This window comes from Cyclopterus lumpus, unplaced genomic scaffold (genome assembly GCF_009769545.1).
Source record: "Cyclopterus lumpus isolate fCycLum1 unplaced genomic scaffold, fCycLum1.pri scaffold_68_arrow_ctg1, whole genome shotgun sequence".
Lineage (NCBI taxonomy): Eukaryota > Metazoa > Chordata > Actinopteri > Perciformes > Cyclopteridae > Cyclopterus > Cyclopterus lumpus.
Window position 1 is genome coordinate 1 of NW_022974921.1, and position 25,916 is coordinate 25,916.

General features: G+C 47.8%; 40 non-coding genes across 40 annotated transcripts; all 40 read left to right on the forward strand.

Moving 5' to 3' along the window:
- Positions 1-764: 764 nt before the first annotated feature.
- On the forward strand, positions 765-871 carry LOC117728549. Its single transcript, XR_004609209.1, has one exon. It is a non-coding gene; the product is annotated as a U6 spliceosomal RNA (small nuclear RNA).
- Positions 872-1,554: 683 nt separating this feature from the next.
- Positions 1,555-1,661, forward strand: LOC117728561. Its single transcript, XR_004609220.1, has one exon. It is a non-coding gene; the product is annotated as a U6 spliceosomal RNA (small nuclear RNA).
- A 393-nt stretch (positions 1,662-2,054) lies between these two features.
- LOC117728574 lies at positions 2,055-2,161 on the forward strand. The gene has a single exon (XR_004609231.1). It is a non-coding gene; the product is annotated as a U6 spliceosomal RNA (small nuclear RNA).
- A 393-nt stretch (positions 2,162-2,554) lies between these two features.
- LOC117728503 lies at positions 2,555-2,661 on the forward strand. Its single transcript, XR_004609163.1, has one exon. It is a non-coding gene; the product is annotated as a U6 spliceosomal RNA (small nuclear RNA).
- Positions 2,662-3,634: 973 nt separating this feature from the next.
- Positions 3,635-3,741, forward strand: LOC117728514. Its single transcript, XR_004609174.1, has one exon. It is a non-coding gene; the product is annotated as a U6 spliceosomal RNA (small nuclear RNA).
- A 393-nt stretch (positions 3,742-4,134) lies between these two features.
- On the forward strand, positions 4,135-4,241 carry LOC117728525. The gene has a single exon (XR_004609186.1). It is a non-coding gene; the product is annotated as a U6 spliceosomal RNA (small nuclear RNA).
- Positions 4,242-5,504: 1,263 nt separating this feature from the next.
- Positions 5,505-5,611, forward strand: LOC117728531. Its single transcript, XR_004609191.1, has one exon. It is a non-coding gene; the product is annotated as a U6 spliceosomal RNA (small nuclear RNA).
- A 683-nt stretch (positions 5,612-6,294) lies between these two features.
- LOC117728532 lies at positions 6,295-6,401 on the forward strand. Its single transcript, XR_004609192.1, has one exon. It is a non-coding gene; the product is annotated as a U6 spliceosomal RNA (small nuclear RNA).
- Positions 6,402-6,797: 396 nt separating this feature from the next.
- Positions 6,798-6,904, forward strand: LOC117728533. The gene has a single exon (XR_004609193.1). It is a non-coding gene; the product is annotated as a U6 spliceosomal RNA (small nuclear RNA).
- A 394-nt stretch (positions 6,905-7,298) lies between these two features.
- Positions 7,299-7,405, forward strand: LOC117728534. The gene has a single exon (XR_004609194.1). It is a non-coding gene; the product is annotated as a U6 spliceosomal RNA (small nuclear RNA).
- A 973-nt stretch (positions 7,406-8,378) lies between these two features.
- LOC117728535 lies at positions 8,379-8,485 on the forward strand. Its single transcript, XR_004609195.1, has one exon. It is a non-coding gene; the product is annotated as a U6 spliceosomal RNA (small nuclear RNA).
- Positions 8,486-8,878: 393 nt separating this feature from the next.
- On the forward strand, positions 8,879-8,985 carry LOC117728536. Its single transcript, XR_004609196.1, has one exon. It is a non-coding gene; the product is annotated as a U6 spliceosomal RNA (small nuclear RNA).
- A 973-nt stretch (positions 8,986-9,958) lies between these two features.
- On the forward strand, positions 9,959-10,065 carry LOC117728537. Its single transcript, XR_004609197.1, has one exon. It is a non-coding gene; the product is annotated as a U6 spliceosomal RNA (small nuclear RNA).
- Positions 10,066-10,458: 393 nt separating this feature from the next.
- On the forward strand, positions 10,459-10,565 carry LOC117728539. The gene has a single exon (XR_004609199.1). It is a non-coding gene; the product is annotated as a U6 spliceosomal RNA (small nuclear RNA).
- A 973-nt stretch (positions 10,566-11,538) lies between these two features.
- On the forward strand, positions 11,539-11,645 carry LOC117728540. The gene has a single exon (XR_004609200.1). It is a non-coding gene; the product is annotated as a U6 spliceosomal RNA (small nuclear RNA).
- A 393-nt stretch (positions 11,646-12,038) lies between these two features.
- On the forward strand, positions 12,039-12,145 carry LOC117728541. Its single transcript, XR_004609201.1, has one exon. It is a non-coding gene; the product is annotated as a U6 spliceosomal RNA (small nuclear RNA).
- A 393-nt stretch (positions 12,146-12,538) lies between these two features.
- Positions 12,539-12,645, forward strand: LOC117728542. Its single transcript, XR_004609202.1, has one exon. It is a non-coding gene; the product is annotated as a U6 spliceosomal RNA (small nuclear RNA).
- A 393-nt stretch (positions 12,646-13,038) lies between these two features.
- Positions 13,039-13,145, forward strand: LOC117728543. Its single transcript, XR_004609203.1, has one exon. It is a non-coding gene; the product is annotated as a U6 spliceosomal RNA (small nuclear RNA).
- Positions 13,146-13,538: 393 nt separating this feature from the next.
- Positions 13,539-13,645, forward strand: LOC117728544. The gene has a single exon (XR_004609204.1). It is a non-coding gene; the product is annotated as a U6 spliceosomal RNA (small nuclear RNA).
- A 973-nt stretch (positions 13,646-14,618) lies between these two features.
- Positions 14,619-14,725, forward strand: LOC117728545. The gene has a single exon (XR_004609205.1). It is a non-coding gene; the product is annotated as a U6 spliceosomal RNA (small nuclear RNA).
- A 393-nt stretch (positions 14,726-15,118) lies between these two features.
- Positions 15,119-15,225, forward strand: LOC117728546. Its single transcript, XR_004609206.1, has one exon. It is a non-coding gene; the product is annotated as a U6 spliceosomal RNA (small nuclear RNA).
- A 393-nt stretch (positions 15,226-15,618) lies between these two features.
- LOC117728547 lies at positions 15,619-15,725 on the forward strand. Its single transcript, XR_004609207.1, has one exon. It is a non-coding gene; the product is annotated as a U6 spliceosomal RNA (small nuclear RNA).
- Positions 15,726-16,118: 393 nt separating this feature from the next.
- Positions 16,119-16,225, forward strand: LOC117728548. Its single transcript, XR_004609208.1, has one exon. It is a non-coding gene; the product is annotated as a U6 spliceosomal RNA (small nuclear RNA).
- Positions 16,226-16,619: 394 nt separating this feature from the next.
- Positions 16,620-16,726, forward strand: LOC117728550. Its single transcript, XR_004609210.1, has one exon. It is a non-coding gene; the product is annotated as a U6 spliceosomal RNA (small nuclear RNA).
- A 393-nt stretch (positions 16,727-17,119) lies between these two features.
- On the forward strand, positions 17,120-17,226 carry LOC117728551. The gene has a single exon (XR_004609211.1). It is a non-coding gene; the product is annotated as a U6 spliceosomal RNA (small nuclear RNA).
- A 394-nt stretch (positions 17,227-17,620) lies between these two features.
- On the forward strand, positions 17,621-17,727 carry LOC117728552. The gene has a single exon (XR_004609212.1). It is a non-coding gene; the product is annotated as a U6 spliceosomal RNA (small nuclear RNA).
- Positions 17,728-18,121: 394 nt separating this feature from the next.
- Positions 18,122-18,228, forward strand: LOC117728553. Its single transcript, XR_004609213.1, has one exon. It is a non-coding gene; the product is annotated as a U6 spliceosomal RNA (small nuclear RNA).
- Positions 18,229-19,201: 973 nt separating this feature from the next.
- Positions 19,202-19,308, forward strand: LOC117728554. Its single transcript, XR_004609214.1, has one exon. It is a non-coding gene; the product is annotated as a U6 spliceosomal RNA (small nuclear RNA).
- Positions 19,309-19,701: 393 nt separating this feature from the next.
- On the forward strand, positions 19,702-19,808 carry LOC117728555. The gene has a single exon (XR_004609215.1). It is a non-coding gene; the product is annotated as a U6 spliceosomal RNA (small nuclear RNA).
- Positions 19,809-20,201: 393 nt separating this feature from the next.
- LOC117728556 lies at positions 20,202-20,308 on the forward strand. Its single transcript, XR_004609216.1, has one exon. It is a non-coding gene; the product is annotated as a U6 spliceosomal RNA (small nuclear RNA).
- Positions 20,309-20,701: 393 nt separating this feature from the next.
- On the forward strand, positions 20,702-20,808 carry LOC117728558. The gene has a single exon (XR_004609217.1). It is a non-coding gene; the product is annotated as a U6 spliceosomal RNA (small nuclear RNA).
- A 393-nt stretch (positions 20,809-21,201) lies between these two features.
- On the forward strand, positions 21,202-21,308 carry LOC117728527. The gene has a single exon (XR_004609188.1). It is a non-coding gene; the product is annotated as a U6 spliceosomal RNA (small nuclear RNA).
- A 394-nt stretch (positions 21,309-21,702) lies between these two features.
- On the forward strand, positions 21,703-21,809 carry LOC117728559. The gene has a single exon (XR_004609218.1). It is a non-coding gene; the product is annotated as a U6 spliceosomal RNA (small nuclear RNA).
- A 393-nt stretch (positions 21,810-22,202) lies between these two features.
- LOC117728560 lies at positions 22,203-22,309 on the forward strand. The gene has a single exon (XR_004609219.1). It is a non-coding gene; the product is annotated as a U6 spliceosomal RNA (small nuclear RNA).
- Positions 22,310-22,702: 393 nt separating this feature from the next.
- LOC117728562 lies at positions 22,703-22,809 on the forward strand. Its single transcript, XR_004609221.1, has one exon. It is a non-coding gene; the product is annotated as a U6 spliceosomal RNA (small nuclear RNA).
- A 393-nt stretch (positions 22,810-23,202) lies between these two features.
- On the forward strand, positions 23,203-23,309 carry LOC117728496. Its single transcript, XR_004609157.1, has one exon. It is a non-coding gene; the product is annotated as a U6 spliceosomal RNA (small nuclear RNA).
- Positions 23,310-23,703: 394 nt separating this feature from the next.
- On the forward strand, positions 23,704-23,810 carry LOC117728563. Its single transcript, XR_004609222.1, has one exon. It is a non-coding gene; the product is annotated as a U6 spliceosomal RNA (small nuclear RNA).
- Positions 23,811-24,204: 394 nt separating this feature from the next.
- Positions 24,205-24,311, forward strand: LOC117728564. The gene has a single exon (XR_004609223.1). It is a non-coding gene; the product is annotated as a U6 spliceosomal RNA (small nuclear RNA).
- A 393-nt stretch (positions 24,312-24,704) lies between these two features.
- Positions 24,705-24,811, forward strand: LOC117728538. Its single transcript, XR_004609198.1, has one exon. It is a non-coding gene; the product is annotated as a U6 spliceosomal RNA (small nuclear RNA).
- Positions 24,812-25,494: 683 nt separating this feature from the next.
- On the forward strand, positions 25,495-25,601 carry LOC117728565. Its single transcript, XR_004609224.1, has one exon. It is a non-coding gene; the product is annotated as a U6 spliceosomal RNA (small nuclear RNA).
- The last annotated feature ends 315 nt before the right edge of the window (positions 25,602-25,916 follow it).

Consider the following 25,916-nt stretch of genomic DNA (forward strand, 5'->3'; position numbering starts at 1 on the left):
ACAATGGATCCCTGGCATGATAACAGACTTTACACAGTGCCGCTGATCCCACAGAACAGAACTACTGTGAGGGGTGTGTCTTAGGAGCGTTGCCTGAATTCCCGATGTTTCAGAGCTGTGAGTGTCAAGAAAATAAGACCTTGTCAAGAGGGCACCGTGACGGTAACACTGCACCTAAAATTTCCGGGCATAATAACAGAATTTATATATAACTATGTGGAGAGCGGGGATGGAACCGCCTACCTTATGGTTACAGTACGACCATTCGCAACATGAGCTAAGGCCTCCACACAATGGATCCCTGGCATGATAACAGACTTTACACAGTGCCGCTGATCCCACAGAACAGAACTACTGTGAGGGGTGTGTCTTAGGAGCGTTGCCTGAATTCCCGATGTTTCAGAGCTGTGAGTGTCAAGAAAGTAAGACCTTGTCAAGAGGGCAACGTGACGGTAACTCTGCACCTAAGATCCCCGGGCATAATAACAGAATTTATATATAACTACGTGGAGAGCGGGGATCGAACCGCCTACCTAATGATTACAGTACGACCACTCGCAACATGAGCTACGGCCTCCACACAATGGATCCCTGGCATGATAACAGACTTTACACAGTGCCGCTGATCCCACAGAACAGAACTACTGTGAGGGGTGTGTCTTAGGAGCGTTGCCTGGTCAAGGAAGTCATAACGCCTGAACCATTAAGAAGGTGTTGTTCCGACAGCAAGGGGGTCAAATAGTAAGCAGCACCTTTGGGTCATTGTGCTTGCTAAGGCAGCGCATATAATAAATTGGAAACGATACAGAGAAGATTAGCATGGCCCCTGCGAAAGGATGACACGCAAATTCGTGAAGCGTTCCACATTTTGATCTGCGCGAGCTGAATTCCCGATGTTTCAGAGCTGTGAGTGTCAAGAAAATAAGACCTTGTCAAGAGGGCACCGTGACGGTAACACTGCACCTAAAATTCCCGGGCATAATAACAGAATTTATATATAACTATGTGGAGAGCGGGGATGGAACCGCCTACCTTATGGTTACAGTACGACCATTCGCAACATGAGCTAAGGCCTCCACACAATGGATCCCTGGCATGATAACAGACTTTACACAGTGCCGCTGATCCCACAGAACAGAACTACTGTGAGGGGTGTGTCTTAGGAGCGTTGCCTGAATGCCCGATGTTTCAGAGCTGTGAGTGTCAAGAAAATAAGACCTTGTCAAGAGGGCACCGTGACGGTAACACTGCACCTAAGATCCCCGGGCATAATAACAGAATTTGTATATAACTATGTGGAGAGCGGGGATCGAACCGCCTACCTAATGATTACAGTACGACCACTCGCAACATGAGCTACGGCCTCCACACAATGGATCCCTGGCATGATAACAGACTTTACACAGTGCCGCTGATCCCACAGAACAGAACTACTGTGAGGGGTGTGTCTTAGGAGCGTTGCCTGGGTCAAGGAAGTCATAACGCCTGAACCATTAAGAAGGTGTTGTTCCGACAGCAAGGGGGTCAAATAGTAAGCAGCACCTTTGGGTCATTGTGCTTGCTAAGGCAGCGCATATAATAAATTGGAAACGATACAGAGAAGATTAGCATGGCCCCTGCGAAAGGATGACACGCAAATTCGTGAAGCGTTCCACATTTTGATCTGCCCGAGCTGAATTCCCGATGTTTCAGAGCTGTGAGTGTCAAGAAAATAAGACCTTGTCAAGAGGGCACCGTGACGGTAACACTGCACCTAAGATCCCCGGGCATAATAACAGAATTTGTATATATCTATGTGGAGAGCGGGGATCGAACCGCCTACCTAATGATTACAGTACGACCACTCGCAACATGAGCTACGGCCTCCACACAATGGATCCCTGGCATGATAACAGACTTTACACAGTGCCGCTGATCCCACAGAACAGAACTACTGTGAGGGGTGTGTCTTAGGAGCGTTGCCTGGGTCAAGGAAGTCATAACGCCTGAACCATTAAGAAGGTGTTGTTCCGACAGCAAGGGGGTCAAATAGTAAGCAGCACCTTTGGGTCATTGTGCTTGCTAAGGCAGCGCATATAATAAATTGGAAACGATACAGAGAAGATTAGCATGGCCCCTGCGAAAGGATGACACGCAAATTCGTGAAGCGTTCCACATTTTGATCTGCCCGAGCTGAATTCCCGATGTTTCAGAGCTGTGAGTGTCAAGAAAATAAGACCTTGTCAAGAGGGCACCGTGACGGTAACACTGCACCTAAGATCCCCGGGCATAATAACAGAATTTGTATATAACTATGTGGAGAGCGGGGATCGAACCGCCTACCTAATGATTACAGTACGACCACTCGCAACATGAGCTACGGCCTCCACACAATGGATCCCTGGCATGATAACAGACTTTACACAGTGCCGCTGATCCCACAGAACAGAACTACTGTGAGGGGTGTGTCTTAGGAGCGTTGCCTGGGTCAAGGAAGTCATAACGCCTGAACCATTAAGAAGGTGTTGTTCCGACAGCAAGGGGGTCAAATAGTAAGCAGCACCTTTGGGTCATTGTGCTTGCTAAGGCAGCGCATATAATAAATTGGAAACGATACAGAGAAGATTAGCATGGCCCCTGCGAAAGGATGACACGCAAATTCGTGAAGCGTTCCACATTTTGATCTGCCCGAGCTGAATTCCCGATGTTTCAGAGCTGTGAGTGTCAAGAAAATAAGACCTTGTCAAGAGGGCACCGTGACGGTAACACTGCACCTAAAATCCCCGGGCATAATAACAGAATTTATATATAACTATGTGGAGAGCGGGGATGGAACCGCCTACCTTATGGTTACAGTACGACCATTCGCAACATGAGCTAAGGCCTCCACACAATGGATCCCTGGCATGATAACAGACTTTACACAGTGCCGCTGATCCCACAGAACAGAACTACTGTGAGGGGTGTGTCTTAGGAGCGTTGCCTGAATTCCCGATGTTTCAGAGCTGTGAGTGTCAAGAAAATAAGACCTTGTCAAGAGGGCACCGTGACGGTAACACTGCACCTAAAATTTCCGGGCATAATAACAGAATTTATATATAACTATGTGGAGAGCGGGGATGGAACCGCCTACCTTATGGTTACAGTACGACCATTCGCAACATGAGCTAAGGCCTCCACACAATGGATCCCTGGCATGATAACAGACTTTACACAGTGCCGCTGATCCCACAGAACAGAACTACTGTGAGGGGTGTGTCTTAGGAGCGTTGCCTGAATTCCCGATGTTTCAGAGCTGTGAGTGTCAAGAAAGTAAGACCTTGTCAAGAGGGCAACGTGACGGTAACTCTGCACCTAAGATCCCCGGGCATAATAACAGAATTTATATATAACTACGTGGAGAGCGGGGATCGAACCGCCTACCTAATGATTACAGTACGACCACTCGCAACATGAGCTACGGCCTCCACACAATGGATCCCTGGCATGATAACAGACTTTACACAGTGCCGCTGATCCCACAGAACAGAACTACTGTGAGGGGTGTGTCTTAGGAGCGTTGCCTGGGTCAAGGAAGTCATAACGCCTGAACCATTAAGAAGGTGTTGTTCCGACAGCAAGGGGGTCAAATAGTAAGCAGCACCTTTGGGTCATTGTGCTTGCTAAGGCAGCGCATATAATAAATTGGAAACGATACAGAGAAGATTAGCATGGCCCCTGCGAAAGGATGACACGCAAATTCGTGAAGCGTTCCACATTTTGATCTGCCCGAGCTGAATTCCCGATGTTTCAGAGCTGTGAGTGTCAAGAAAATAAGACCTTGTCAAGAGGGCACCGTGACGGTAACACTGCACCTAAGATCCCCGGGCATAATAACAGAATTTGTATATAACTATGTGGAGAGCGGGGATCGAACCGCCTACCTAATGATTACAGTACGACCACTCGCAACATGAGCTACGGCCTCCACACAATGGATCCCTGGCATGATAACAGACTTTACACAGTGCCGCTGATCCCACAGAACAGAACTACTGTGAGGGGTGTGTCTTAGGAGCGTTGCCTGGGTCAAGGAAGTCATAACGCCTGAACCATTAAGAAGGTGTTGTTCCGACAGCAAGGGGGTCAAATAGTAAGCAGCACCTTTGGGTCATTGTGCTTGCTAAGGCAGCGCATATAATAAATTGGAAACGATACAGAGAAGATTAGCATGGCCCCTGCGAAAGGATGACACGCAAATTCGTGAAGCGTTCCACATTTTGATCTGCCCGAGCTGAATTCCCGATGTTTCAGAGCTGTGAGTGTCAAGAAAATAAGACCTTGTCAAGAGGGCACCGTGACGGTAACACTGCACCTAAAATTCCCGGGCATAATAACAGAATTTATATATAACTATGTGGAGAGCGGGGATGGAACCGCCTACCTTATGGTTACAGTACGACCATTCGCAACATGAGCTAAGGCCTCCACACAATGGATCCCTGGCATGATAACAGACTTTACACAGTGCCGCTGATCCCACAGAACAGAACTACTGTGAGGGGTGTGTCTTAGGAGCGTTGCCTGAATTCCCGATGTTTCAGAGCTGTGAGTGTCAAGAAAATAAGACCTTGTCAAGAGGGCACCGTGACGGTAACACTGCACCTAAAATTCCCGGGCATAATAACAGAATTTATATATAACTATGTGGAGAGCGGGGATGGAACCGCCTACCTTATGGTTACAGTACGACCATTCGCAACATGAGCTAAGGCCTCCACACAATGGATCCCTGGCATGATAACAGACTTTACACAGTGCCGCTGATCCCACAGAACAGAACTACTGTGAGGGGTGTGTCTTAGGAGCGTTGCCTGAATTCCCGATGTTTCAGAGCTGTGAGTGTCAAGAAATAAGACCTTGTCAAGAGGGCACCGTGACGGTAACACTGCACCTAAAATTTCCCGGGCATAATAACAGAATTTATATATAACTATGTGGAGAGCGGGGATGGAACCGCCTACCTTATGGTTACAGTACGACCATTCGCAACATGAGCTAAGGCCTCCACACAATGGATCCCTGGCATGATAACAGACTTTACACAGTGCCGCTGATCCCACAGAACAGAACTACTGTGAGGGGTGTGTCTTAGGAGCGTTGCCTGAATTCCCGATGTTTCAGAGCTGTGAGTGTCAAGAAAGTAAGACCTTGTCAAGAGGGCAACGTGACGGTAACTCTGCACCTAAGATCCCCGGGCATAATAACAGAATTTATATATAACTACGTGGAGAGCGGGGATCGAACCGCCTACCTAATGATTACAGTACGACCACTCGCAACATGAGCTACGGCCTCCACACAATGGATCCCTGGCATGATAACAGACTTTACACAGTGCCGCTGATCCCACAGAACAGAACTACTGTGAGGGGTGTGTCTTAGGAGCGTTGCCTGGGTCAAGGAAGTCATAACGCCTGAACCATTAAGAAGGTGTTGTTCCGACAGCAAGGGGGTCAAATAGTAAGCAGCACCTTTGGGTCATTGTGCTTGCTAAGGCAGCGCATATAATAAATTGGAAACGATACAGAGAAGATTAGCATGGCCCCTGCGAAAGGATGACACGCAAATTCGTGAAGCGTTCCACATTTTGATCTGCGCGAGCTGAATTCCCGATGTTTCAGAGCTGTGAGTGTCAAGAAAATAAGACCTTGTCAAGAGGGCACCGTGACGGTAACACTGCACCTAAAATTCCCGGGCATAATAACAGAATTTATATATAACTATGTGGAGAGCGGGGATGGAACCGCCTACCTTATGGTTACAGTACGACCATTCGCAACATGAGCTAAGGCCTCCACACAATGGATCCCTGGCATGATAACAGACTTTACACAGTGCCGCTGATCCCACAGAACAGAACTACTGTGAGGGGTGTGTCTTAGGAGCGTTGCCTGAATTCCCGATGTTTCAGAGCTGTGAGTGTCAAGAAAATAAGACCTTGTCAAGAGGGCACCGTGACGGTAACACTGCACCTAAGATCCCCGGGCATAATAACAGAATTTGTATATAACTATGTGGAGAGCGGGGATCGAACCGCCTACCTAATGATTACAGTACGACCACTCGCAACATGAGCTACGGCCTCCACACAATGGATCCCTGGCATGATAACAGACTTTACACAGTGCCGCTGATCCCACAGAACAGAACTACTGTGAGGGGTGTGTCTTAGGAGCGTTGCCTGGGTCAAGGAAGTCATAACGCCTGAACCATTAAGAAGGTGTTGTTCCGACAGCAAGGGGGTCAAATAGTAAGCAGCACCTTTGGGTCATTGTGCTTGCTAAGGCAGCGCATATAATAAATTGGAAACGATACAGAGAAGATTAGCATGGCCCCTGCGAAAGGATGACACGCAAATTCGTGAAGCGTTCCACATTTTGATCTGCCCGAGCTGAATTCCCGATGTTTCAGAGCTGTGAGTGTCAAGAAAATAAGACCTTGTCAAGAGGGCACCGTGACGGTAACACTGCACCTAAGATTCCCCGGGCATAATAACAGAATTTAGTATATAACTATGTGGAGAGCGGGGATCGAACCGCCTACCTAATGATTACAGTACGACCACTTCGCAACATGAGCTACGGCCTCCACACAATGGATCCCTGGCATGATAACAGACTTTACACAGTGCCGCTGATCCCACAGAACAGAACTACTGTGAGGGGTGTGTCTTAGGAGCGTTGCCTGGGTCAAGGAAGTCATAACGCCTGAACCATTAAGAAGGTGTTGTTCCGACAGCAAGGGGGTCAAATAGTAAGCAGCACCTTTGGGTCATTGTGCTTGCTAAGGCAGCGCATATAATAAATTGGAAACGATACAGAGAAGATTAGCATGGCCCCTGCGAAAGGATGACACGCAAATTCGTGAAGCGTTCCACATTTTGATCTGCCCGAGCTGAATTCCCGATGTTTCAGAGCTGTGAGTGTCAAGAAAATAAGACCTTGTCAAGAGGGCACCGTGACGGTAACACTGCACCTAAGATCCCCGGGCATAATAACAGAATTTGTATATAACTATGTGGAGAGCGGGGATCGAACCGCCTACCTAATGATTACAGTACGACCACTTCGCAACATGAGCTACGGCCTCCACACAATGGATCCCTGGCATGATAACAGACTTTACACAGTGCCGCTGATCCCACAGAACAGAACTACTGTGAGGGGTGTGTCTTAGGAGCGTTGCCTGGGTCAAGGAAGTCATAACGCCTGAACCATTAAGAAGGTGTTGTTCCGACAGCAAGGGGGTCAAATAGTAAGCAGCACCTTTGGGTCATTGTGCTTGCTAAGGCAGCGCATATAATAAATTGGAAACGATACAGAGAAGATTAGCATGGCCCCTGCGAAAGGATGACACGCAAATTCGTGAAGCGTTCCACATTTTGATCTGCCCGAGCTGAATTCCCGATGTTTCAGAGCTGTGAGTGTCAAGAAAATAAGACCTTGTCAAGAGGGCACCGTGACGGTAACACTGCACCTAAAATTCCCGGGCATAATAACAGAATTTATATATAACTATGTGGAGAGCGGGGATGGAACCGCCTACCTTATGGTTACAGTACGACCATTCGCAACATGAGCTAAGGCCTCCACACAATGGATCCCTGGCATGATAACAGACTTTACACAGTGCCGCTGATCCCACAGAACAGAACTACTGTGAGGGGTGTGTCTTAGGAGCGTTGCCTGAATTCCCGATGTTTCAGAGCTGTGAGTGTCAAGAAAATAAGACCTTGTCAAGAGGGCACCGTGACGGTAACACTGCACCTAAAATTTCCGGGCATAATAACAGAATTTATATATAACTATGTGGAGAGCGGGGATGGAACCGCCTACCTTATGGTTACAGTACGACCACTCGCAACATGAGCTACGGCCTCCACACAATGGATCCCTGGCATGATAACAGACTTTACACAGTGCCGCTGATCCCACAGAACAGAACTACTGTGAGGGGTGTGTCTTAGGAGCGTTGCCTGAATTCCCGATGTTTCAGAGCTGTGAGTGTCAAGAAAGTAAGACCTTGTCAAGAGGGCAACGTGACGGTAACTCTGCACCTAAGATCCCCGGGCATAATAACAGAATTTATATATAACTATGTGGAGAGCGGGGATCGAACCGCCTACCTAATGGTTACAGTACGACCACTCGCAACATGAGCTACGGCCTCCACACAATGGATCCCTGGCATGATAACAGACTTTACACAGTGCCGCTGATCCCACAGAACAGAACTACTGTGAGGGGTGTGTCTTAGGAGCGTTGCCTGGGTCAAGGAAGTCATAACGCCTGAACCATTAAGAAGGTGTTGTTCCGACAGCAAGGGGGTCAAATAGTAAGCAGCACCTTTGGATCATTGTGCTTGCTAAGGCAGCGCATATAATAAATTGGAAACGATACAGAGAAGATTAGCATGGCCCCTGCGAAAGGATGACACGCAAATTCGTGAAGCGTTCCACATTTTGATCTGCCCGAGCTGAATTCCCGATATTTCAGAGCTGTGAGTGTCAAGAAAATAAGACCTTGTCAAGAGGGCACCGTGACGGTAACACTGCACCTAAGATCCCCGGGCATAATAACAGAATTTGTATATAACTATGTGGAGAGCGGGGATCGAACCGCCTACCTAATGATTACAGTACGACCACTCGCAACATGAGCTACGGCCTCCACACAATGGATCCCTGGCATGATAACAGACTTTACACAGTGCCGCTGATCCCACAGAACAGAACTACTGTGAGGGGTGTGTCTTAGGAGCGTTGCCTGGGTCAAGGAAGTCATAACGCCTGAACCATTAAGAAGGTGTTGTTCCGACAGCAAGGGGGTCAAATAGTAAGCAGCACCTTTGGGTCATTGTGCTTGCTAAGGCAGCGCATATAATAAATTGGAAACGATACAGAGAAGATTAGCATGGCCCCTGCGAAAGGATGACACGCAAATTCGTGAAGCGTTCCACATTTTGATCTGCCCGAGCTGAATTCCCGATATTTCAGAGCTGTGAGTGTCAAGAAAATAAGACCTTGTCAAGAGGGCACCGTGACGGTAACACTGCACCTAAAATTCCCGGGCATAATAACAGAATTTATATATAACTATGTGGAGAGCGGGGATGGAACCGCCTACCTTATGGTTACAGTACGACCATTCGCAACATGAGCTAAGGCCTCCACACAATGGATCCCTGGCATGATAACAGACTTTACACAGTGCCGCTGATCCCACAGAACAGAACTACTGTGAGGGGTGTGTCTTAGGAGCGTTGCCTGAATTCCCGATGTTTCAGAGCTGTGAGTGTCAAGAAAATAAGACCTTGTCAAGAGGGCACCGTGACGGTAACACTGCACCTAAAATTTCCGGGCATAATAACAGAATTTATATATAACTATGTGGAGAGCGGGGATGGAACCGCCTACCTTATGGTTACAGTACGACCATTCGCAACATGAGCTAAGGCCTCCACACAATGGATCCCTGGCATGATAACAGACTTTACACAGTGCCGCTGATCCCACAGAACAGAACTACTGTGAGGGGTGTGTCTTAGGAGCGTTGCCTGAATTCCCGATGTTTCAGAGCTGTGAGTGTCAAGAAAGTAAGACCTTGTCAAGAGGGCAACGTGACGGTAACTCTGCACCTAAGATCCCCGGGCATAATAACAGAATTTATATATAACTAAGTGGAGAGCGGGGATCGAACCGCCTACCTAATGATTACAGTACGACCACTCGCAACATGAGCTACGGCCTCCACACAATGGATCCCTGGCATGATAACAGACTTTACACAGTGCCGCTGATCCCACAGAACAGAACTACTGTGAGGGGTGTGTCTTAGGAGCGTTGCCTGGGTCAAGGAAGTCATAACGCCTGAACCATTAAGAAGGTGTTGTTCCGACAGCAAGGGGGTCAAATAGTAAGCAGCACCTTTGGGTCATTGTGCTTGCTAAGGCAGCGCATATAATAAATTGGAAACGATACAGAGAAGATTAGCATGGCCCCTGCGAAAGGATGACACGCAAATTCGTGAAGCGTTCCACATTTTGATCTGCCCGAGCTGAATTCCCGATGTTTCAGAGCTGTGAGTGTCAAGAAATTAAGACCTTGTCAAGAGGGCAACGTGACGGTAACACTGCACCTAAGATCCCCGGGCATAATAACAGAATTTGTATATAACTATGTGGAGAGCGGGGATCGAACCGCCTACCTAATGATTACAGTACGACCACTCGCAACATGAGCTACGGCCTCCACACAATGGATCCCTGGCATGATAACAGACTTTACACAGTGCCGCTGATCCCACAGAACAGAACTACTGTGAGGGGTGTGTCTTAGGAGCGTTGCCTGGGTCAAGGAAGTCATAACGCCTGAACCATTAAGAAGGTGTTGTTCCGACAGCAAGGGGGTCAAATAGTAAGCAGCACCTTTGGGTCATTGTGCTTGCTAAGGCAGCGCATATAATAAATTGGAAACGATACAGAGAAGATTAGCATGGCCCCTGCGAAAGGATGACACGCAAATTCGTGAAGCGTTCCACATTTTGATCTGCCCGAGCTGAATTCCCGATGTTTCAGAGCTGTGAGTGTCAAGAAAATAAGACCTTGTCAAGAGGGCACCGTGACGGTAACACTGCACCTAAAATTCCCGGGCATAATAACAGAATTTATATATAACTATGTGGAGAGCGGGGATGGAACCGCCTACCTTATGGTTACAGTACGACCATTCGCAACATGAGCTAAGGCCTCCACACAATGGATCCCTGGCATGATAACAGACTTTACACAGTGCCGCTGATCCCACAGAACAGAACTACTGTGAGGGGTGTGTCTTAGGAGCGTTGCCTGAATTCCCGATGTTTCAGAGCTGTGAGTGTCAAGAAAATAAGACCTTGTCAAGAGGGCACCGTGACGGTAACACTGCACCTAAAATTTCCGGGCATAATAACAGAATTTATATATAACTATGTGGAGAGCGGGGATGGAACCGCCTACCTTATGGTTACAGTACGACCATTCGCAACATGAGCTAAGGCCTCCACACAATGGATCCCTGGCATGATAACAGACTTTACACAGTGCCGCTGATCCCACAGAACAGAACTACTGTGAGGGGTGTGTCTTAGGAGCGTTGCCTGAATTCCCGATGTTTCAGAGCTGTGAGTGTCAAGAAAGTAAGACCTTGTCAAGAGGGCAACGTGACGGTAACTCTGCACCTAAGATCCCCGGGCATAATAACAGAATTTATATATAACTACGTGGAGAGCGGGGATCGAACCGCCTACCTAATGATTACAGTACGACCACTCGCAACATGAGCTACGGCCTCCACACAATGGATCCCTGGCATGATAACAGACTTTACACAGTGCCGCTGATCCCACAGAACAGAACTACTGTGAGGGGTGTGTCTTAGGAGCGTTGCCTGGGTCAAGGAAGTCATAACGCCTGAACCATTAAGAAGGTGTTGTTCCGACAGCAAGGGGGTCAAATAGTAAGCAGCACCTTTGGGTCATTGTGCTTGCTAAGGCAGCGCATATAATAAATTGGAAACGATACAGAGAAGATTAGCATGGCCCCTGCGAAAGGATGACACGCAAATTCGTGAAGCGTTCCACATTTTGATCTGCGCGAGCTGAATTCCCGATGTTTCAGAGCTGTGAGTGTCAAGAAAATAAGACCTTGTCAAGAGGGCACCGTGACGGTAACACTGCACCTAAGATCCCCGGGCATAATAACAGAATTTGTATATAACTATGTGGAGAGCGGGGATCGAACCGCCTACCTAATGATTACAGTACGACCACTCGCAACATGAGCTACGGCCTCCACACAATGGATCCCTGGCATGATAACAGACTTTACACAGTGCCGCTGATCCCACAGAACAGAACTACTGTGAGGGGTGTGTCTTAGGAGCGTTGCCTGGGTCAAGGAAGTCATAACGCCTGAACCATTAAGAAGGTGTTGTTCCGACAGCAAGGGGGTCAAATAGTAAGCAGCACCTTTGGGTCATTGTGCTTGCTAAGGCAGCGCATATAATAAATTGGAAACGATACAGAGAAGATTAGCATGGCCCCTGCGAAAGGATGACACGCAAATTCGTGAAGCGTTCCACATTTTGATCTGCCCGAGCTGAATTCCCGATGTTTCAGAGCTGTGAGTGTCAAGAAAATAAGACCTTGTCAAGAGGGCACCGTGACGGTAACACTGCACCTAAGATCCCCGGGCATAATAACAGAATTTGTATATAACTATGTGGAGAGCGGGGATCGAACCGCCTACCTAATGATTACAGTACGACCACTCGCAACATGAGCTACGGCCTCCACACAATGGATCCCTGGCATGATAACAGACTTTACACAGTGCCGCTGATCCCACAGAACAGAACTACTGTGAGGGGTGTGTCTTAGGAGCGTTGCCTGGGTCAAGGAAGTCATAACGCCTGAACCATTAAGAAGGTGTTGTTCCGACAGCAAGGGGGTCAAATAGTAAGCAGCACCTTTGGGTCATTGTGCTTGCTAAGGCAGCGCATATAATAAATTGGAAACGATACAGAGAAGATTAGCATGGCCCCTGCGAAAGGATGACACGCAAATTCGTGAAGCGTTCCACATTTTGATCTGCCCGAGCTGAATTCCCGATGTTTCAGAGCTGTGAGTGTCAAGAAAATAAGACCTTGTCAAGAGGGCACCGTGACGGTAACACTGCACCTAAAATTCCCGGGCATAATAACAGAATTTGTATATAACTATGTGGAGAGCGGGGATCGAACCGCCTACCTAATGATTACAGTACGACCACTCGCAACATGAGCTACGGCCTCCACACAATGGATCCCTGGCATGATAACAGACTTTACACAGTGCCGCTGATCCCACAGAACAGAACTACTGTGAGGGGTGTGTCTTAGGAGCGTTGCCTGGGTCAAGGAAGTCATAACGCCTGAACCATTAAGAAGGTGTTGTTCCGACAGCAAGGGGGTCAAATAGTAAGCAGCACCTTTGGGTCATTGTGCTTGCTAAGGCAGCGCATATAATAAATTGGAAACGATACAGAGAAGATTAGCATGGCCCCTGCGAAAGGATGACACGCAAATTCGTGAAGCGTTCCACATTTTGATCTGCCCGAGCTGAATTCCCGATGTTTCAGAGCTGTGAGTGTCAAGAAAATAAGACCTTGTCAAGAGGGCACCGTGACGGTAACACTGCACCTAAGATCCCCGGGCATAATAACAGAATTTGTATATAACTATGTGGAGAGCGGGGATCGAACCGCCTACCTAATGATTACAGTACGACCACTCGCAACATGAGCTACGGCCTCCACACAATGGATCCCTGGCATGATAACAGACTTTACACAGTGCCGCTGATCCCACAGAACAGAACTACTGTGAGGGGTGTGTCTTAGGAGCGTTGCCTGGGTCAAGGAAGTCATAACGCCTGAACCATTAAGAAGGTGTTGTTCCGACAGCAAGGGGGTCAAATAGTAAGCAGCACCTTTGGGTCATTGTGCTTGCTAAGGCAGCGCATATAATAAATTGGAAACGATACAGAGAAGATTAGCATGGCCCCTGCGAAAGGATGACACGCAAATTCGTGAAGCGTTCCACATTTTGATCTGCCCGAGCTGAATTCCCGATGTTTCAGAGCTGTGAGTGTCAAGAAAATAAGACCTTGTCAAGAGGGCACCGTGACGGTAACACTGCACCTAAAATTCCCGGGCATAATAACAGAATTTATATATAACTATGTGGAGAGCGGGGATGGAACCGCCTACCTTATGGTTACAGTACGACCATTCGCAACATGAGCTAAGGCCTCCACACAATGGATCCCTGGCATGATAACAGACTTTACACAGTGCCGCTGATCCCACAGAACAGAACTACTGTGAGGGGTGTGTCTTAGGAGCGTTGCCTGAATTCCCGATGTTTCAGAGCTGTGAGTGTCAAGAAAATAAGACCTTGTCAAGAGGGCACCGTGACGGTAACACTGCACCTAAAATTTCCGGGCATAATAACAGAATTTATATATAACTATGTGGAGAGCGGGGATGGAACCGCCTACCTTATGGTTACAGTACGACCATTCGCAACATGAGCTAAGGCCTCCACACAATGGATCCCTGGCATGATAACAGACTTTACACAGTGCCGCTGATCCCACAGAACAGAACTACTGTGAGGGGTGTGTCTTAGGAGCGTTGCCTGAATTCCCGATGTTTCAGAGCTGTGAGTGTCAAGAAAGTAAGACCTTGTCAAGAGGGCAACGTGACGGTAACTCTGCACCTAAGATCCCCGGGCATAATAACAGAATTTATATATAACTACGTGGAGAGCGGGGATCGAACCGCCTACCTAATGATTACAGTACGACCACTCGCAACATGAGCTACGGCCTCCACACAATGGATCCCTGGCATGATAACAGACTTTACACAGTGCCGCTGATCCCACAGAACAGAACTACTGTGAGGGGTGTGTCTTAGGAGCGTTGCCTGGGTCAAGGAAGTCATAACGCCTGAACCATTAAGAAGGTGTTGTTCCGACAGCAAGGGGGTCAAATAGTAAGCAGCACCTTTGGGTCATTGTGCTTGCTAAGGCAGCGCATATAATAAATTGGAAACGATACAGAGAAGATTAGCATGGCCCCTGCGAAAGGATGACACGCAAATTCGTGAAGCGTTCCACATTTTGATCTGCCCGAGCTGAATTCCCGATGTTTCAGAGCTGTGAGTGTCAAGAAAATAAGACCTTGTCAAGAGGGCACCGTGACGGTAACACTGCACCTAAAATTCCCGGGCATAATAACAGAATTTATATATAACTATGTGGAGAGCGGGGATGGAACCGCCTACCTTATGGTTACAGTACGACCATTCGCAACATGAGCTAAGGCCTCCACACAATGGATCCCTGGCATGATAACAGACTTTACACAGTGCCGCTGATCCCACAGAACAGAACTACTGTGAGGGGTGTGTCTTAGGAGCGTTGCCTGGGTCAAGGAAGTCATAACGCCTGAACCATTAAGAAGGTGTTGTTCCGACAGCAAGGGGGTCAAATAGTAAGCAGCACCTTTGGGTCATTGTGCTTGCTAAGGCAGCGCATATAATAAATTGGAAACGATACAGAGAAGATTAGCATGGCCCCTGCGAAAGGATGACACGCAAATTCGTGAAGCGTTCCACATTTTGATCTGCGCGAGCTGAATTCCCGATGTTTCAGAGCTGTGAGTGTCAAGAAAATAAGACCTTGTCAAGAGGGCACCGTGACGGTAACACTGCACCTAAAATTCCCGGGCATAATAACAGAATTTATATATAACTATGTGGAGAGCGGGGATGGAACCGCCTACCTTATGGTTACAGTACGACCATTCGCAACATGAGCTACGGCCTCCACACAATGGATCCCTGGCATGATAACAGACTTTACACAGTGCCGCTGATCCCACAGAACAGAACTACTGTGAGGGGTGTGTCTTAGGAGCGTTGCCTGGGTCAAGGAAGTCATAACGCCTGAACCATTAAGAAGGTGTTGTTCCGACAGCAAGGGGGTCAAATAGTAAGCAGCACCTTTGGGTCATTGTGCTTGCTAAGGCAGCGCATATAATAAATTGGAAACGATACAGAGAAGATTAGCATGGCCCCTGCGAAAGGATGACACGCAAATTCGTGAAGCGTTCCACATTTTGATCTGCCCGAGCTGAATTCCCGATGTTTCAGAGCTGTGAGTGTCAAGAAAATAAGACCTTGTCAAGAGGGCACCGTGACGGTAACACTGCACCTAAAATTCCCGGGCATAATAACAGAATTTATATATAACTATGTGGAGAGCGGGGATGGAACCGCCTACCTTATGGTTACAGTACGACCATTCGCAACATGAGCTAAGGCCTCCACACAATGGATCCCTGGCATGATAACAGACTTTACACAGTGCCGCTGATCCCACAGAACAGAACTACTGTGAGGGGTGTGTCTTAGGAGCGTTGCCTGGGTCAAGGAAGTCATAACGCCTGAACCATTAAGAAGGTGTTGTTCCGACAGCAAGGGGGTCAAATAGTAAGCAGCACCTTTGGGTCATTGTGCTTGCTAAGGCAGCGCATATAATAAATTGGAAACGATACAGAGAAGATTAGCATGGCCCCTGCGAAAGGATGACACGCAAATTCGTGAAGCGTTCCACATTTTGATCTGCCCGAGCTGAATTCCCGATGTTTCAGAGCTGTGAGTGTCAAGAAAATAAGACCTTGTCAAGAGGGCACCGTGACGGTAACACTGCACCTAAGATTCCCCGGGCATAATAACAGAATTTATATATAACTATGTGGAGAGCGGGGATCGAACCGCCTACCTAATGATTACAGTACGACCACTCGCAACATGAGCTACGGCCTCCACACAATGGATCCCTGGCATGATAACAGACTTTACACAGTGCCGCTGATCCCACAGAACAGAACTACTGTGAGGGGTGTGTCTTAGGAGCGTTGCCTGGGTCAAGGAAGTCATAACGCCTGAACCATTAAGAAGGTGTTGTTCCGACAGCAAGGGGGTCAAATAGTAAGCAGCACCTTTGGGTCATTGTGCTTGCTAAGGCAGCGCATATAATAAATTGGAAACGATACAGAGAAGATTAGCATGGCCCCTGCGAAAGGATGACACGCAAATTCGTGAAGCGTTCCACATTTTGATCTGCCCGAGCTGAATTCCCGATGTTTCAGAGCTGTGAGTGTCAAGAAAATAAGACCTTGTCAAGAGGGCACCGTGACGGTAACACTGCACCTAAGATCCCCGGGCATAATAACAGAATTTGTATATAACTATGTGGAGAGCGGGGATCGAACCGCCTACCTAATGATTACAGTACGACCACTCGCAACATGAGCTACGGCCTCCACACAATGGATCCCTGGCATGATAACAGACTTTACACAGTGCCGCTGATCCCACAGAACAGAACTACTGTGAGGGGTGTGTCTTAGGAGCGTTGCCTGGGTCAAGGAAGTCATAACGCCTGAACCATTAAGAAGGTGTTGTTCCGACAGCAAGGGGGTCAAATAGTAAGCAGCACCTTTGGGTCATTGTGCTTGCTAAGGCAGCGCATATAATAAATTGGAAACGATACAGAGAAGATTAGCATGGCCCCTGCGAAAGGATGACACGCAAATTCGTGAAGCGTTCCACATTTTGATCTGCCCGAGCTGAATTCCCGATGTTTCAGAGCTGTGAGTGTCAAGAAAATAAGACCTTGTCAAGAGGGCACCGTGACGGTAACACTGCACCTAAGATTCCCCGGGCATAATAACAGAATTTATATATAACTATGTGGAGAGCGGGGATCGAACCGCCTACCTAATGATTACAGTACGACCACTCGCAACATGAGCTACGGCCTCCACACAATGGATCCCTGGCATGATAACAGACTTTACACAGTGCCGCTGATCCCACAGAACAGAACTACTGTGAGGGGTGTGTCTTAGGAGCGTTGCCTGGGTCAAGGAAGTCATAACGCCTGAACCATTAAGAAGGTGTTGTTCCGACAGCAAGGGGGTCAAATAGTAAGCAGCACCTTTGGGTCATTGTGCTTGCTAAGGCAGCGCATATAATAAATTGGAAACGATACAGAGAAGATTAGCATGGCCCCTGCGAAAGGATGACACGCAAATTCGTGAAGCGTTCCACATTTTGATCTGCCCGAGCTGAATTCCCGATATTTCAGAGCTGTGAGTGTCAAGAAAATAAGACCTTGTCAAGAGGGCACCGTGACGGTAACACTGCACCTAAGATTCCCCGGGCATAATAACAGAATTTATATATAACTATGTGGAGAGCGGGGATGGAACCGCCTACCTAATGATTACAGTACGACCACTCGCAACATGAGCTACGGCCTCCACACAATGGATCCCTGGCATGATAACAGACTTTACACAGTGCCGCTGATCCCACAGAACAGAACTACTGTGAGGGGTGTGTCTTAGGAGCGTTGCCTGGGTCAAGGAAGTCATAACGCCTGAACCATTAAGAAGGTGTTGTTCCGACAGCAAGGGGGTCAAATAGTAAGCAGCACCTTTGGGTCATTGTGCTTGCTAAGGCAGCGCATATAATAAATTGGAAACGATACAGAGAAGATTAGCATGGCCCCTGCGAAAGGATGACACGCAAATTCGTGAAGCGTTCCACATTTTGATCTGCCCGAGCTGAATTCCCGATATTTCAGAGCTGTGAGTGTCAAGAAAATAAGACCTTGTCAAGAGGGCACCGTGACGGTAACACTGCACCTAAAATTCCCGGGCATAATAACAGAATTTATATATAACTATGTGGAGAGCGGGGATGGAACCGCCTACCTTATGGTTACAGTACGACCATTCGCAACATGAGCTAAGGCCTCCACACAATGGATCCCTGGCATGATAACAGACTTTACACAGTGCCGCTGATCCCACAGAACAGAACTACTGTGAGGGGTGTGTCTTAGGAGCGTTGCCTGAATTCCCGATGTTTCAGAGCTGTGAGTGTCAAGAAAATAAGACCTTGTCAAGAGGGCACCGTGACGGTAACACTGCACCTAAAATTTCCGGGCATAATAACAGAATTTATATATAACTATGTGGAGAGCGGGGATGGAACCGCCTACCTTATGGTTACAGTACGACCATTCGCAACATGAGCTAAGGCCTCCACACAATGGATCCCTGGCATGATAACAGACTTTACACAGTGCCGCTGATCCCACAGAACAGAACTACTGTGAGGGGTGTGTCTTAGGAGCGTTGCCTGAATTCCCGATGTTTCAGAGCTGTGAGTGTCAAGAAAGTAAGACCTTGTCAAGAGGGCAACGTGACGGTAACTCTGCACCTAAGATCCCCGGGCATAATAACAGAATTTATATATAACTACGTGGAGAGCGGGGATCGAACCGCCTACCTAATGATTACAGTACGACCACTCGCAACATGAGCTACGGCCTCCACACAATGGATCCCTGGCATGATAACAGACTTTACACAGTGCCGCTGATCCCACAGAACAGAACTACTGTGAGGGGTGTGTCTTAGGAGCGTTGCCTGGGTCAAGGAAGTCATAACGCCTGAACCATTAAGAAGGTGTTGTTCCGACAGCAAGGGGGTCAAATAGTAAGCAGCACCTTTGGGTCATTGTGCTTGCTAAGGCAGCGCATATAATAAATTGGAAACGATACAGAGAAGATTAGCATGGCCCCTGCGAAAGGATGACACGCAAATTCGTGAAGCGTTCCACATTTTGATCTGCCCGAGCTGAATTCCCGATGTTTCAGAGCTGTGAGTGTCAAGAAAATAAGACCTTGTCAAGAGGGCACCGTGACGGTAACACTGCACCTAAAATTCCCGGGCATAATAACAGAATTTATATATAACTATGTGGAGAGCGGGGATGGAACCGCCTACCTTATGGTTACAGTACGACCATTCGCAACATGAGCTAAGGCCTCCACACAATGGATCCCTGGCATGATAACAGACTTTACACAGTGCCGCTGATCCCACAGAACAGAACTACTGTGAGGGGTGTGTCTTAGGAGCGTTGCCTGGGTCAAGGAAGTCATAACGCCTGAACCATTAAGAAGGTGTTGTTCCGACAGCAAGGGGGTCAAATAGTAAGCAGCACCTTTGGGTCATTGTGCTTGCTAAGGCAGCGCATATAATAAATTGGAAACGATACAGAGAAGATTAGCATGGCCCCTGCGAAAGGATGACACGCAAATTCGTGAAGCGTTCCACATTTTGATCTGCCTGAGCTGAATTCCCGATGTTTCAGAGCTGTGAGTGTCAAGAAAATAAGACCTTGTCAAGAGGGCACCGTGACGGTAACACTGCACCTAAAATTCCCGGGCATAATAACAGAATTTATATATAACTATGTGGAGAGCGGGGATGGAACCGCCTACCTTATGGTTACAGTACGACCATTCGCAACATGAGCTAAGGCCTCCACACAATGGATCCCTGGCATGATAACAGACTTTACACAGTGCCGCTGATCCCACAGAACAGAACTACTGTGAGGGGTGTGTCTTAGGAGCGTTGCCTGGGTCAAGGAAGTCATAACGCCTGAACCATTAAGAAGGTGTTGTTCCGACAGCAAGGGGGTCAAATAGTAAGCAGCACCTTTGGGTCATTGTGCTTGCTAAGGCAGCGCATATAATAAATTGGAAACGATACAGAGAAGATTAGCATGGCCCCTGCGAAAGGATGACACGCAAATTCGTGAAGCGTTCCACATTTTGATCTGCCCGAGCTGAATTCCCGATGTTTCAGAGCTGTGAGTGTCAAGAAAATAAGACCTTGTCAAGAGGGCACCGTGACGGTAACACTGCACCTAAAATTCCCGGGCATAATAACAGAATTTATATATAACTATGTGGAGAGCGGGGATCGAACCGCCTACCTAATGATTACAGTACGACCACTCGCAACATGAGCTACGGCCTCCACACAATGGATCCCTGGCATGATAACAGACTTTACACAGTGCCGCTGATCCCACAGAACAGAACTACTGTGAGGGGTGTGTCTTAGGAGCGTTGCCTGGGTCAAGGAAGTCATAACGCCTGAACCATTAAGAAGGTGTTGTTCCGACAGCAAGGGGGTCAAATAGTAAGCAGCACCTTTGGGTCATTGTGCTTGCTAAGGCAGCGCATATAATAAATTGGAAACGATACAGAGAAGATTAGCATGGCCCCTGCGAAAGGATGACACGCAAATTCGTGAAGCGTTCCACATTTTGATCTGCCCGAGCTGAATTCCCGATGTTTCAGAGCTGTGAGTGTCAAGAAAATAAGACCTTGTCAAGAGGGCACCGTGACGGTAACACTGCACCTAAAATTCCCGGGCATAATAACAGAATTTATATATAACTATGTGGAGAGCGGGGATGGAACCGCCTACCTTATGGTTACAGTACGACCATTCGCAACATGAGCTAAGGCCTCCACACAATGGATCCCTGGCATGATAACAGACTTTACACAGTGCCGCTGATCCCACAGAACAGAACTACTGTGAGGGGTGTGTCTTAGGAGCGTTGCCTGGGTCAAGGAAGTCATAACGCCTGAACCATTAAGAAGGTGTTGTTCCGACAGCAAGGGGGTCAAATAGTAAGCAGCACCTTTGGGTCATTGTGCTTGCTAAGGCAGCGCATATAATAAATTGGAAAAGATACAGAGAAGATTAGCATGGCCCCTGCGAAAGGATGACACGCAAATTCGTGAAGCGTTCCACATTTTGATCTGCCCGAGCTGAATTCCCGATGTTTCAGAGCTGTGAGTGTCAAGAAAATAAGACCTTGTCAAGAGGGCACCGTGACGGTAACACTGCACCTAAGATTCCCCGGGCATAATAACAGAATTTATATATAACTATGTGGAGAGCGGGGATCGAACCGCCTACCTAATGATTACAGTACGACCACTCGCAACATGAGCTACGGCCTCCACACAATGGATCCCTGGCATGATAACAGACTTTACACAGTGCCGCTGATCCCACAGAACAGAACTACTGTGAGGGGTGTGTCTTAGGAGCGTTGCCTGGGTCAAGGAAGTCATAACGCCTGAACCATTAAGAAGGTGTTGTTCCGACAGCAAGGGGGTCAAATAGTAAGCAGCACCTTTGGGTCATTGTGCTTGCTAAGGCAGCGCATATAATAAATTGGAAACGATACAGAGAAGATTAGCATGGCCCCTGCGAAAGGATGACACGCAAATTCGTGAAGCGTTCCACATTTTGATCTGCCCGAGCTGAATTCCCGATATTTCAGAGCTGTGAGTGTCAAGAAAATAAGACCTTGTCAAGAGGGCACCGTGACGGTAACACTGCACCTAAAATTCCCGGGCATAATAACAGAATTTATATATAACTATGTGGAGAGCGGGGATGGAACCGCCTACCTTATGGTTACAGTACGACCATTCGCAACATGAGCTAAGGCCTCCACACAATGGATCCCTGGCATGATAACAGACTTTACACAGTGCCGCTGATCCCACAGAACAGAACTACTGTGAGGGGTGTGTCTTAGGAGCGTTGCCTGGGTCAAGGAAGTCATAACGCCTGAACCATTAAGAAGGTGTTGTTCCGACAGCAAGGGGGTCAAATAGTAAGCAGCACCTTTGGGTCATTGTGCTTGCTAAGGCAGCGCATATAATAAATTGGAAACGATACAGAGAAGATTAGCATGGCCCCTGCGAAAGGATGACACGCAAATTCGTGAAGCGTTCCACATTTTGATCTGCCCGAGCTGAATTCCCGATGTTTCAGAGCTGTGAGTGTCAAGAAAATAAGACCTTGTCAAGAGGGCACCGTGACGGTAACACTGCACCTAAAATTCCCGGGCATAATAACAGAATTTATATATAACTATGTGGAGAGCGGGGATGGAACCGCCTACCTTATGGTTACAGTACGACCATTCGCAACATGAGCTAAGGCCTCCACACAATGGATCCCTGGCATGATAACAGACTTTACACAGTGCCGCTGATCCCACAGAACAGAACTACTGTGAGGGGTGTGTCTTAGGAGCGTTGCCTGGGTCAAGGAAGTCATAACGCCTGAACCATTAAGAAGGTGTTGTTCCGACAGCAAGGGGGTCAAATAGTAAGCAGCACCTTTGGGTCATTGTGCTTGCTAAGGCAGCGCATATAATAAATTGGAAACGATACAGAGAAGATTAGCATGGCCCCTGCGAAAGGATGACACGCAAATTCGTGAAGCGTTCCACATTTTGATCTGCCCGAGCTGAATTCCCGATGTTTCAGAGCTGTGAGTGTCAAGAAAATAAGACCTTGTCAAGAGGGCACCGTGACGGTAACACTGCACCTAAAATTCCCGGGCATAATAACAGAATTTATATATAACTATGTGGAGAGCGGGGATGGAACCGCCTACCTTATGGTTACAGTACGACCATTCGCAACATGAGCTAAGGCCTCCACACAATGGATCCCTGGCATGATAACAGACTTTACACAGTGCCGCTGATCCCACAGAACAGAACTACTGTGAGGGGTGTGTCTTAGGAGCGTTGCCTGGGTCAAGGAAGTCATAACGCCTGAACCATTAAGAAGGTGTTGTTCCGACAGCAAGGGGGTCAAATAGTAAGCAGCACCTTTGGGTCATTGTGCTTGCTAAGGCAGCGCATATAATAAATTGGAAACGATACAGAGAAGATTAGCATGGCCCCTGCGTAAGGATGACACGCAAATTCGTGAAGCGTTCCACATTTTGATCTGCCCGAGCTGAATTCCCGATATTTCAGAGCTGTGAGTGTCAAGAAAATAAGACCTTGTCAAGAGGGCACCGTGACGGTAACACTGCACCTAAGATTCCCCGGGCATAATAACAGAATTTGTATATAACTATGTGGAGAGCGGGGATCGAACCGCCTACCTAATGATTACAGTACGACCACTCGCAACATGAGCTACGGCCTCCACACAATGGATCCCTGGCATGATAACAGACTTTACACAGTGCCGCTGATCCCACAGAACAGAACTACTGTGAGGGGTGTGTCTTAGGAGCGTTGCCTGGGTCAAGGAAGTCATAACGCCTGAACCATTAAGAAGGTGTTGTTCCGACAGCAAGGGGGTCAAATAGTAAGCAGCACCTTTGGGTCATTGTGCTTGCTAAGGCAGCGCATATAATAAATTGGAAACGATACAGAGAAGATTAGCATGGCCCCTGCGAAAGGATGACACGCAAATTCGTGAAGCGTTCCACATTTTGATCTGCCTGAGCTGAATTCCCGATGTTTCAGAGCTGTGAGTGTCAAGAAAATAAGACCTTGTCAAGAGGGCACCGTGACGGTAACACTGCACCTAAGATTCCCCGGGCATAATAACAGAATTTGTATATAACTATGTGGAGAGCGGGGATCGAACCGCCTACCTAATGATTACAGTACGACCACTCGCAACATGAGCTACGGCCTCCACACAATGGATCCCTGGCATGATAACAGACTTTACACAGTGCCGCTGATCCCACAGAACAGAACTACTGTGAGGGGTGTGTCTTAGGAGCGTTGCCTGGGTCAAGGAAGTCATAACGCCTGAACCATTAAGAAGGTGTTGTTCCGACAGCAAGGGGGTCAAATAGTAAGCAGCACCTTTGGGTCATTGTGCTTGCTAAGGCAGCGCATATAATAAATTGGAAACGATACAGAGAAGATTAGCATGGCCCCTGCGAAAGGATGACACGCAAATTCGTGAAGCGTTCCACATTTTGATCTGCCCGAGCTGAATTCCCGATATTTCAGAGCTGTGAGTGTCAAGAAAATAAGACCTTGTCAAGAGGGCACCGTGACGGTAACACTGCACCTAAAATTCCCGGGCATAATAACAGAATTTATATATAACTATGTGGAGAGCGGGGATGGAACCGCCTACCTTATGGTTACAGTACGACCATTCGCAACATGAGCTAAGGCCTCCACACAATGGATCCCTGGCATGATAACAGACTTTACACAGTGCCGCTGATCCCACAGAACAGAACTACTGTGAGGGGTGTGTCTTAGGAGCGTTGCCTGGGTCAAGGAAGTCATAACGCCTGAACCATTAAGAAGGTGTTGTTCCGACAGCAAGGGGGTCAAATAGTAAGCAGCACCTTTGGGTCATTGTGCTTGCTAAGGCAGCGCATATAATAAATTGGAAACGATACAGAGAAGATTAGCATGGCCCCTGCGTAAGGATGACACGCAAATTCGTGAAGCGTTCCACATTTTGATCTGCCCGAGCTGAATTCCCGATATTTCAGAGCTGTGAGTGTCAAGAAAATAAGACCTTGTCAAGAGGGCACCGTGACGGTAACACTGCACCTAAAATTCCCGGGCATAATAACAGAATTTATATATAACTATGTGGAGAGCGGGGATGGAACCGCCTACCTTATGGTTACAGTACGACCATTCGCAACATGAGCTAAGGCCTCCACACAATGGATCCCTGGCATGATAACAGACTTTACACAGTGCCGCTGATCCCACAGAACAGAACTACTGTGAGGGGTGTGTCTTAGGAGCGTTGCCTGAATTCCCGATGTTTCAGAGCTGTGAGTGTCAAGAAAATAAGACCTTGTCAAGAGGGCACCGTGACGGTAACACTGCACCTAAAATTTCCGGGCATAATAACAGAATTTATATATAACTATGTGGAGAGCGGGGATGGAACCGCCTACCTTATGGTTACAGTACGACCATTCGCAACATGAGCTAAGGCCTCCACACAATGGATCCCTGGCATGATAACAGACTTTACACAGTGCCGCTGATCCCACAGAACAGAACTACTGTGAGGGGTGTGTCTTAGGAGCGTTGCCTGGGTCAAGGAAGTCATAACGCCTGAACCATTAAGAAGGTGTTGTTCCGACAGCAAGGGGGTCAAATAGTAAGCAGCACCTTTGGGTCATTGTGCTTGCTAAGGCAGCGCATATAATAAATTGGAAACGATACAGAGAAGATTAGCATGGCCCCTGCGAAAGGATGACACGCAAATTCGTGAAGCGTTCCACATTTTGATCTGCCCGAGCTGAATTCCCGATGTTTCAGAGCTGTGAGTGTCAAGAAAATAAGACCTTGTCAAGAGGGCACCGTGACGGTAACACTGCACCTAAAATTCCCGGGCATAATAACAGAATTTATATATAACTATGTGGAGAGCGGGGATGGAACCGCCTACCTTATGGTTACAGTACGACCACTCGCAACATGAGCTAAGGCCTCCACACAATGGATCCCTGGCATGATAACAGACTTTACACAGTGCCGCTGATCCCACAGAACAGAACTACTGTGAGGGGTGTGTCTTAGGAGCGTTGCCTGGGTCAAGGAAG